This window comes from Grampus griseus (genome assembly GCF_964374135.1).
Source record: "Grampus griseus genome assembly, chromosome: 4".
NCBI classification, from domain to species: domain Eukaryota; kingdom Metazoa; phylum Chordata; class Mammalia; order Artiodactyla; family Delphinidae; genus Grampus; species Grampus griseus.
Window position 1 is genome coordinate 9,558,952 of NC_138997.1, and position 12,226 is coordinate 9,571,177.

The 12,226-nt window shown below is 36.4% G+C and overlaps 1 protein-coding gene across 2 annotated transcripts in view; it reads left to right on the forward strand.

Annotated features, from left to right (window-relative positions):
* Positions 1-12,226, forward strand: part of CCSER1 (coiled-coil serine rich protein 1) — a gene marked incomplete at both ends in the record, with an annotated part of 1,097,278 nt that overhangs the window by 229,282 nt on the left and 855,770 nt on the right. The window lies entirely within an intron of this gene.

A 12,226-nucleotide genomic window follows, 5' to 3' on the forward strand; every position in this document is an offset into this window, starting at 1 on the left:
GGCTGTTAGGGAAGAGTAAGTCCGTCCTCAGGCTGTGGCTTTGTTCTCTGAATCCAACAGGATGCCAAATTCAGTGTAACATAATGCCTCTAAAATTTTTACATGAAATGCAGTAACTAGAGCAGGGATGATGTGGTAGAGACATCAGTGATTTCACTGATTTTTCTTAGGTACAGCTTCTTTATAACTCAGCGATAAGGGGATTTTTCTGCCCGGAATAATGACTGGATCAATTGTTTCTTTTCTAGATATTCTTTAGTATTCTAATGTTATATGTATAAAATAACTAATGTGGAAGCAAGATACTTTAGTGGAAAATAATTTCAATTCCTTATTTTCTACAAAATATGTTGTATAGTTTTGGTTGAAAAGTGAATGACTTTAAAATATGTATATATAGGGCTTCCCTGGTGGCGCAGTGGTTGAGAGTCCGCCTGCCGATGCAGGGGACATGGGTTCGTGCCCCGGTCCGGGAAGATCCCACATGCTGCGAAGCAGCTGGGCCCGTGAGCCATGGCCGCTGAGCCTGCGCGTCCGGAGCCTGTGCTCCGCAACGGGAGAGGCCACAACAGTGAGAGGCCCGTGTACCTCAAAAAAAAAAAAAAAAGTATATATTTCCTATAAAAGATTTTTTTTTAGTGAAAACAGTACTTTTCAATATTTTGTTCTTTCTTTGAAAGCCTGGTATCCCCCAACTACAAAAATCATCCATTTGAGGAAATTGAAATCCCTGAGAAAACTTAGATGGTGTATTTGTAAATATACCATGTTATGTCAACTTATAGTCATTCTTGTTCAGGTTTACCTTATTTTTTTATTCATTTTTTAAGCTAATTTTTACTCTTTATTGGCTGGAGCACATTGGATTTAATTTTCAAAGTCTCTATAAATTAGGCTTTAGCCTAATTTATAATCCATTGTTTCATTTATATATATTGCCTACTTAAGGCTGTTAAAATTTATTTGAGCATGAGTTTTAATGGATTTTCAGGAAGAATTATTAAAACATTTGATTTACATTTCATACTTGAAAGGTAGAAAGATAAAACATACATTTGTAGATAAATTCATATAAGTTTTAGAGAAATTAATTTTATGGTATTTAAGGCTTATTGGGGTGACATTTTGTCTATTCCTATTGTTAAGCAATGCCAATAGAGGTCTACAATGTGATATCATTTTATTAGCAAAAGATGCAGGATAATTGTATATTTTATAAAGTTTATTTAATTGTTTTATCTTGAAGGTGTTCCTATTAAGAATGTTTAATTTTATATTTTAGAATAAAATGCTTATTTCTTCACAATTTGTACCCAGGAAAATAGCACTGTTATTTGCCATTGCCAAAGAAAAAGATGTGGCATGAACATGTACATACCTCTTTACTTTCATTTTTATATTGACGTTTTGTTTTTGGTCTCATAGTCTAATTTCTTCTACCTGAACTGTCTTCTAGACTAACCAAACTCAAACACATATCGTTCATGAAAAATAGGAAAAAATGAAAATATACTTGGTGTCTTACACTTTCAAAAAACTTTATAACTTGGAATTCTGGATTAGAGAAAGCATTCAGAAAATAAGGACATTCCAAGGAAAATATTCCAGCTATTCTCTAAGATACACTTCTGCTACACATTATCAGATATACTTTCACTGATCTTAATTTAGAGAATGATTTCAAATTAAAGATGACTTGCTAGACGTAAGACAATTTGGTTCTAAATTTTATGTGGCTTTACAAATTGACTTTAATTCAGAGGAAAATGATTTATGAAAGGTCCACTCTATGCCGTTTGATTTATAACAGTGGTAAAATGTGCCTCACTGGTATGCTGTTAGACAGCTCTGTTTGTTAAGTTGTTCTTTGTTAAATATATCTTCAAATAAATACAGTAAGGCCATTTCCTAGAAAACTCATAATTTATATTTTAGCTAAAATTGAGCTCAAATGAACTAAAGAATGAGGTTCAAGTTGGCATTTAGTATACATTCCCACATCTCTGGAAACAGGGAAAAGACAAGGGCAATCACTCTAGGGTGCAATTTGCATTACCTGCTAGAAAGCATCTCATGATGGTCATAAAGAGAACTTTTAAGAAGGCTAAGTCTGCATCTCTCATGGGACAAACCCTGCACGTGACTCTCATGCAGCTAAAGAAAAAGTAAGGTGGGTTGTACTATTAGCAGTCACACACTCCACTCCTGAGCTCGGGCTCAGCAGTCTACCCCAATCAGCACTTCACAGTGTCCCTTACCAGTGCACCACTCCTTCTTCAGCCCCAAGTTTAACCTTTCAGTTCCTACCTGTCTGTCACAGGTGAGCCTATAAGACATAGTGCAGACATATAACTTTCCCACCTAGTACAAACGCACAGAGGTGTTATTTTCACTAACAATTGCAAAGGACAGAAAGAAAGGGGAGCTTGGCACCTGCTAGGAGGCCCTGGGACTGATGATTCTGGGAGTGGCTAGCAAGGAGGAATGCCGAACATTGTAAAGGGATTCCAGAAGTTCTGAGATTTGAGGTCCTTGGATTTTAGGGTAACAACCTAATGAGACTTATCCTCTAATGAATAACGGGAACTGGGAAACTCCCATTATTTGTGTCATGATAAACCGAATAGATAAAAAGGTATGGTTGTGGTAACATTTTGTAAACAATTTTAACATCATTTAAAGGTAAGTATTGTTACTGTCTTCCTCAATAAGTGCTCACCCTGCGGTGTTTTCAAACTTCAATATGCAGAAGAATCATTGGAAGAGTAGGGTGAGCAAGAGTCTTCAATGTGCAGATTCCCGAGCCCTGTTCAATTGAATTGGTCTGATCTATGAACCAAGAATTTGTTTGCCAAATAAAGAGCAACTCTGGATCCAATTCCAGCAGCCTTTGTAGCACACTTTATGAAGAATGACCCCCATCAACATCTGTTGTATATATAGGCGTTGCACACCCATAAAATGTGGGCATTGTTTACAGATCACACACTGGTGTTGTCTTCACTGCATTCTTTTCCGTAATGCTTCATTCAGTAAATATTAGCTGGTCAGTTCCTTAGCAAGACATGGTGTCTACCCACGAATTACCTGTAACTTAATATACTATTTCATTCTTTAAATGTTTACTAGATGTCTATACTACAGAAAAGCATACAGTGCAACTTCTCATCCCACAAACTTTGTCAATAAAGAAATGATCATAATAAAACATAGAAATAAGTGCCATAAAAGAAGTCAAGAAACAAGTTTTTTTTCCAGAAGGAGACTGCTTTCAGCTCAGGGTAGACGTGACAGTGGGGTATTTCAGGAAATAATTCGTGGTACTGTTGAAACTTGAGTTAGGCCATGAAACGCAGGTAGAATTTGATCCACCTGGGCTAGGAGAGAAAGCCCTGGCAGATGATGGGGAGGCTTAAGGTGTGCACAGAGGACCCTGTATTGGACGTGTATATACAACAGCTTTGGATACTGCATAGGACAAGTACATAGCAATATGATTGAAAAGATAAGTAAGAGATCAGGGAAGAGACCCTAGCTAAAAGACCCCTTTGAATTCTAAGTGGAGAGTATAATCCTTGTATAGTTAAGAAAATGCCACTAAGGTTTAGGGGTGGGAGAGATATTTCAGGATGATGTTCCAGGCAAGTGTATAATGGATTGCAAAGGAAGAGATTGGTGTTTAGGAGACCATTGAGACTAGGTGAGAGGTAAAAGTACCTGAGTTTAAATAAAGAAACAAGGAAAAATAATGTGAGGAAGATTTATGCAGGTAGGTAGGTTCAGTAAGTCTTGGTAACTTCTGTACATGGGGGAGAGGGAGGATTAAAAGCCATTCCCAGAATTTCAAAGCTAAGTAACTAAGAGTAATGATGACACTAACAAAAATAAAACTGACTGCATCATTGTTACCAGACTGAACTTGGGTCCACTCGCCTGCACACAGTAAAGCCAGTCTACGGACAATCAGTTGTAGTGAAGGAAAGTACAGCACTTATTGCAGACACCAAGCAAGGAGTCTAGGCAATGAATGCTCAAAAGACCCAAATTCCACGATGGGTTTCAGGAAAGGGGTTTTAAAGGCAAGGTGAGGGAGAGAGTGGCAGTTGCATGATCAGCTCGTGCACAATTCTCTGATTGGTTGATCATGAGGAGACAGGGGTTAACATCATCAGTCCTCAAAGTTCAGCTAGTCTGGGTGCTACATGCTTGTGGTCATCATTCAGTTAACTTCTTCCATCTGGTGGGGATTTTAGTATCTGCAAAACAACTCAGAAATGTGCATTAGACAGTGTTATCTGTGTCCTTCAGGGAGGAACTAAGGATTCATAGTGATTATTAACATCTTTCTGGTTGCAAGTGGTATCCACATATTGTTATATAAAACACATATGACAAGCTAGTTTGTCAGTAGATTTTAAAAACATTCCTTATATTTTGTGCCTTTGGGGAAAAGACTAGTTAAGTATGAGACTATAAGCATTCATGGAGTACATTTTCCCTTGAAAATTTAGAAAAAGGCAACCAAGAGTAAGCTGACATTTTAGTATTGCAGAGGTTATCTTTTTTATTTTTTTCTTTCCTCCTTTTCTTTTTTCTTTCTTTCTTATTTATTATTTTTTTTGAGACAGTTGGGGATTCCTCAGCATATTAGTTTCCTAGAGCTGCTGCACCAAAGTACTACAAAGTGAATGACTTGAAACAACAGAAATGTATTCTTACACAGTTCTGGAGACTGAAAGTCCAGAAACAAGATGGCAGCAGAGTTGGTTTCTTCTGAAGGCTCTACAGAGGAATCTACTTCATGCCTCTCTTAGCTTCTGATGATGGCTAGCAATCCTTGGCTTCCCTGACTTTTAGATATATCACTCCAGTCTCAACCACTGTCTTCACATGTCATTTTCCTTGTGTCTTTGTGCCTTCACCTGGCCATCTTCTTATAAGGACACCAGTCATATTGGGTTAGGGGCCCACTCTTCTCCAATATGACCTTATCTTGACTAAGTATATTTGCAATGACTTTTATTTCTCACTAAGGTCATATTCTGGGATTCTAGGGGTTAGGACATCAACAAATCTCTTGGGGGAAATACAAATCAACCTATAACAGTAGTATCTGTATTAGTCAGGGATATCAAGAGAAAGAGAACCAGTAGGAAATACAGATAGATATATAGGTAGGTAGGTAGGTAGATAGATAGATAGATAGATAGATAGATTTTAAGGATTTGGCTCACACAATATTGGGGGCTGCAAATCCAAAATCCATAGTATAGGCTGGCAGGCTGAAAACTCGAGCAGGATTTCTCTCATACTCTTGAGACGGAATTCCTTCTTCACTGGCAAACCTCAATTTTTGCTCCTTAGGATGAGACCCACTCCAATTATCAAGAGTAATTTCCTTTAGTTAAAGTCAACTGATTGTAAATATTAATCACATCTACAAGATACCATCACAGTAACATCTAGACTCCTATTTGACCAAACAACTGGGCACCAGTTAACACTTAGCCCAGCCAAGTTGACACATAAAATTAACCATCACACTCAGCCAAAAGGAGATAATGAAAATGATGGAATAAAAAGAAGGGAGAATATGTGTAGTTAAAAAGCTCTTTGGGCAGAAGGATTTGCTGGTTTTACATTTGGATATTTTAATAATGCCCTTTAAATGATTGCCTAATATTTAGGTGAGCTTCTCTAAATATGAAATATATGGCATTTGATGATATGATGATATGGTATATCATCATTCTGGATATTTCTACTCTTGAGTCTATTTTATCAGCACATATAATATTGTTTTCCTGATCATCATCATAACTCAGACCATCTCTCTTTCCTATATTTTACCTAGAATTGTACTTCTAAGAAGTGTATGTGGTGTTTCAATATATTTTACATTATTTTAATTACTAATTAAGTAATATTTTATAATTAGAATATAATATATAATAGGTATGTAATATATAAATATATGTTTGATAAATATACATAAACATATACTATTTAAAAGCCCAGGATTTTAATCACCTGCTATATTTTTTAATTCCAGAAATGAAGTTTTTGATAAAAACATGTGATGATAGAATGCATATTTAATCTCCCTATTGCTCTTAGAGCAAAGTCCAAATCTCTTAACATGTCTTTTAAGAGCCAGGAAGATCTGGTTTCTGCTTTCTATTCAAGCATTGTTTTTTTGTTTTTGTTTTTTTTTTTTGCGGTACACGGGCCTCTCACTGTTGTGGCCTCTCCCATTGCGGAGCACAGGCTCCGGACGCACAGGCTCAGCGGCCATGGCTCACGGGCCCAGCCGCTCCGCGGCATGTGGGATCTTCCCGGACCGGGGCACGAACCCGTGTCCCCTGCATCAGCAGGCGGACTCTCAACCACTGCACCACCAGGGAAGCCCCAATATAGTCTTTTGAAACATTTTTATATCTAGAATTTCAGATACTTGATTGCACCATTTTCTTCCAAATTATTATTTGTCTCCTGCCTTTAACTTTTTCTCTATCCACTGCTGTTATGGTTCATCAATTTCTTCATATTCCTCTCACTTCTGACCTGCTCCCTTACTAAATTCCATCTGACATTCAATTTAGCCACCATTTGTCAGTGATTTCCCAGCCATTCTATTAACATGTAGAATTACATCTTTGTTATAAATCCTGATCTGAACTTCAAATGTACTCACAGTGCTACACAAGACTTTTTTTATCTAACCATTTTCCTCTCTTTTCCCTTAAAGAATAATATGAATATTTTCTCTCCTCAAATTCTGTACTTGCCATTTTCCTTCTCTTTCTTAATCCTTGTGTGTTTAGAAATTTTTTTTTGGTTCTAGTTTCTCATTTAATGAATAGTTTAGCAGGATATGTAATTATTATGTTTCTGGAGAGAAGAAGAATTGTCCAGTCTCCTGTCTGAAAGTGGGCAGGATGATTTGGCTCTCTTGCTTGGGGTAACCCTTTCCTGCAGGACTTTAGGTTTAAAACTTCCTCCACTGTGCCGTCAGTTTCCATTCCTGTTTTTGCTTTTCATTTTCCATTCTTTATCTTCTATTGTTTCCTCTCTTTCTTTTTATCCTTGTAGGCTAACACCTTTTTGATTACTCTATACAATTGTTTTAGTGAGGTTTTGGGAGAGACAAGTGATAAATGCATTTAGTCAATCAACCATGTTTAATAGAAAGGGCCTAGTTTTAAAAATTATACTCTATCATAATGCCGCCCAAATATTATAGGATGGATTTGAATAAGTTATTGAGAAAATGATAATACCTTATATTGACACCCTAATCTGTGTCTTTTACTTTGATAGAACCCTTTTTTTTTTTCTTTTTTTGGCTGCATTGGGTCTTCGTTGCTGCATGTGGGCTTTCTCTAGTTGTGGCGAGCGGGGGCTGCTCTTCATTGCGGTGCGCGGCCTTCTCATTGCGGTGGCTTCTTGTTGCGGAGCACAGGCTCTAGGCTCCTGGGCTTCAGTAGTTGTGGCGTGTGGGCTCAGTAGTTGTGGCTCGCGGGCTCTAGAGCGCAGGCTCAGTAGTTGTGGCGCATGGGCTTAGTTGCTCCGCAGCATGTGGGATCTTCCCAGATCAGAGACCCAACCCATGTCCCCTGCATTGGCCAGGCAGTTTCTTAACCACTGTGCCACCAGGGAAGTCCCTATAGACTTTATACATCTTTATACATCATTTCATCTAACTTTCCCAATGAAACCTGAAGTGACATTATTTTCATTTAGAAGATATAACATGAGTTAGACTTGTTACTTTTTACAAATGGCATAATCTGAAACTAAATACTCTCTTATAGCTTGTGAATAAAAGAAAAAAAATTACTTTGAAGACTTATAAGAATGAAGAGTTAATATATGTAGATTATAGTGTTAGTTTTCTATTGCTTTCATAATAAATTACCACAAACTTAGTGTTTAAAACAATACAAATTTATAATAGGTCAGAATTCCAACATGGGTCTCATTTAGCTAAAATCAAGCTGTCAGCAGGGCTGCTTTCTTTTCCAGGGGCTCTGGGGAAAAATCCATTCCTTGCCTATTTCCGTATCTAGAAACCACCAACTTTTTTTGACTCATGATGTCCCGACCTCCATCTTCAAAGCCAGAAAAGGCAGGTTGAGTCCTTGCCGTGTCATCTCAGACTGGCCCTATCTTTTGCCTCTTCTCCCACATTTAAGAACTCATGTGATTATATTGGATCTACTTGGATAATTTAGGATAATGTCGCATGTCAAGGTCAGTTGATTACCAACTTTAACTGCATCTGCAACTTTAATTCCCTTTTGCCAGGTAACATATTTGCAAGTTCCAGGTATTAGGAGAGGAGCATCTTTAGGAGGTCATTGTTCTTCCTAACACAAGTCACTAAGAAAATTCCTGACATAGACTATTAAGAAATGGACTCTATTACTATTTATTCAACAAAATATTTATTAAATTCTAATCCCACATGTATTATTTATATTTCCATTAATTATCTAATTCATAGGAACCCTGGAGGTTGGTGAGGCAGGTATTACTCAAGCTTTCAAATATTTCTTCTGGCTTAAAATATTGGTACTAGTGATATGGCAATGGAAACCATAATCTTATCTTTATACTTTGATTGCTTATGAAAGTTATAAATATTGTGTTATCTATGACTGTTCACTTGCTAAATGGAAAGCTAATTGTCTAAAGTTTTTTTTTAATCAAGAAAATAAATAACGTCTCTACTACTTAAAATGGTTTATAGTTTTAAAATATAAAACTAAAGAAAGCATGCTAATACTTATTTTCAATGTTAGGTCACAGAGAAGACTAAATTTTATACATGCAGAACTACAAGTTTACTGTTGTTAAAATTATCTTGTTTTTATAATAAAACTGAGATACGCAAATAATATTTTCAAGGGCTTTGTTTGCTTGTGTTTAATGCAGGCCTAGCAGGTCTGCTGATATTTTTGCAATGAGCATGGTCATTTAGAGCAATTCAGAGGAAACAACTCTGCTAAGTGTTTTCTGATCTAACATTTTTTTTTTCCTATGGGAGCAATTATTCTACAAAACGACAAAGTGACAAGGGCAAAAACCTAGCTACCAACAGCATAAAATTACTTCTTTATTTCAGAGTTTAAATTCTCGATCTAATTAATAGCCTGAAATTGCATGAGAAGCTTTTCCATTTAGACAATTAACATATTAATCTATTTCATGTGGTATCCATCTGCTCATATATAATTTTTCAGAAAGGCTATCCATACCTCCTTGCACTCCTGTCCCATAGCTATTTTCAAAAGCAATATACAATTACTAGATGATATAAAATACTAACATACATCACCTGGGGGCAGTTATTGGCTTTCAGAAAAGAAAAATTACAGGCAAATCTTTTTGCAAATCTCTAAAACTCAGATATTGAGGGATAATATTAGAGTAATTCATTTTCCAATTCAGGTCATCCCATAATTGAACTTTTTGTGTAATATGGTAAATCGAGCCTTTTGGGGGGAAGGGAGGGTAATTTCATTCATAGGGAAGGAGGAGTTTCAAAAAAAGATGAGTAAAGTCCTACATAGTTCTATAAATTGAATTATCACACAGGTCTTCTCTCTTCTTCCCTTTGTCAGTCTACAGCAAAAATGAGTAAGGGAAAATAAAAGTGAAGAAAAAGGTCACAGCAGTTTTAAAAAAAATAATCATTTTTATATAGCAAATAAAATCAGGTTTGTTTGTGCCTCAGTTAGAGTTCCCATTTATTGGAATGCAGGGGAGGCTGTTAAAGTATTTTTCAAAATAAAATATTAAAAAATAAAATTATACACACACAGTTTTGCCACTGAATATTGTAAATAATATCACCTGTGTAGTTAATGGATTATTTTTGAAGCTGGTTCTCCTGCTTACTATATGACCTCAGGAAAAGTATTTACTCTTTCTGTACCTTGGTTTCCTCATGTGTAAAATGTGAAGTGTTGTCAACCAGAGAAACTCACCTAAGCCTTGGTGTGCAGAGTTGTTATTGCAGATAAAACATATGCTTAAGTATGCAGCACCTGTGTGACTGACCTCAGCTATTCAGATTCCAGAACCCCACCGCCCAGCAAAAAACAAGCATTCACTGTAAATTGCATCATTAGTTTAAATATCTGATCAGACAGGTACTGCAGCCCAAGGCCTCTGGCATATAAAAACACTCTTATCAGGCAGAATATTATAAGGACTCAGAACTCATTTCCCAGGAGCTGGCCAAGGGCCAGTCCTGAAGATATGCTTTTTTTTGGGAATGTACAAGGTTTGAACAACACAGACCTGCTGAATTAACACTTTACTTCACAAGGCCCCTGAATAAACACTCTCAACTCTTTATATTACAGGTTATATCAAAAATAGTCAACAGCAAAGGCACAGATATTTGCTACAAACTATTTAAATTTCTGTTACTACATATAACATATTTTAGCCTCTATTAGTAAAAACTGTCCAATTGTATTTATTTTGCTTGAAAATGCATTTGCTTTTTAAAACGAAATTAAGATTTAAAACAAAATATCTTGCTGAACAGAATCCTTGCGGGAAGGTGAATTCTGATTAATTATGTACTTTATTTACAAAGAATTAACCAGAAAGACCTTTTCATTTATACTTCTTCATTAGAAATAATTCTCAAATATTTTAGAATTATTTTATAACCTGCAGAAATCTGCTTTAATATCTTATAAAATAAATTGCATAATATTTTCATCTAAAAACATTAATTCAAACAGCTGCAAAATATGAAAAGTGGGTTAATAAATATGTAGTAGCATAAATAATTTAATCTGTAATGCTATATTACATATTTATAGTGCCTCAAATTACTCCCATCAGCTATCATTAGAATATATGGGTGAATCAGCATCAATCTACAAAGAAGGTGGTTAAAGAAAAACTTTAAACACTTTAGTTATTAGCACATGTAAAAAATAAATGGAACTATAAGATACTAATGAAAGAAATCAAAGACAACACAAACAGAGAGATATACCATGTTCTTGGATTGGAAAAATCAATGTTGTGAAAATAACTATACTACCCAAAGCAATCTACAGATTCAATGCAATCCCCATCAAATCACCAATGGCATTTTTCAGAAAATTAGAACACAAAAGTTTTATAATTTGTATGGAAACACAAAACACCCTGAATATTCAAAGCAATCTTAAGAAAGAAAAATGGAGTTGGAGAAAACAGGCTCCCTGACTTCAGACTATGCTACAAAGCTACAGCAATCAAGACAGTATGGTACTGGCATAAAAACAGAAATATAGATCAATGGAACAGGATAGAAAGCCCAGAGATCAACCCACGCATCTATGGTCAACTAATCTATGTCAAAGGAGGCAAGGATATACAATGGAGAAAAGACAGCCTCTTCAATAAGTGATGCTGGGAAAACTGGACAGCTACATGTAAAAGAATGAAATTAGAACACTCCCTAACACCATACACAAAAATAAACTCAAAATGGATTAGACACCTAAATGTAAGACCAGACACTATAAAACTCTTAGAGGAAAACACAGGAAGAACACTCTTTGACATAAATCACAGCAAGATCTTTCTTGACCCACCTCCTACAGTAATGAAAAGAAAAAACAAATGGGACCTAATTAAATTTAAAAGCTTTTGCACGGCAAAACAACCATAAACGAGATGAAAAGACAACCCTCAGAATGGGAGAAAATATTTGCAAATGAAGCAACTGACAAGGGATTAATCTCCAAAATATACAAACATCTTATGCAGCTTAATGTCAAAAAAGCAAACAACCCAGTCAAACAATGGGCAGAAGGGCTTCCCTGGTGGCACAGTGGTTGAGAATCTGCCTGCTAATGCAGGGGACATGGGTTTGAGCCCTGGTTTGGGAGGATCCCACATGCCGCGGAGCAACTAGGCCCATGAGCCACAACTACTGAGCCTGCGCATCTGGATCCTGTGCTCCGCAACAAGAGAGGCCGCGATAGTGAGAGGCCCGTGCACCGCAATGAAGAGTGGCCCCCACTTGCCACAACTAGAGAAAGCCCTCGCACGGAAACAAAGACCCAACACGGCAAAAATAAATAAATTAATAAATAAAACTCCTACCCCCAACATCTAAAAAAAAAAAAAATGGGCAGAAGACCTAAATAGACATTTCTCCAAAGAAGATCTGCACTTGGCCAAGAGGCATATGAAAAGATGCTCAACA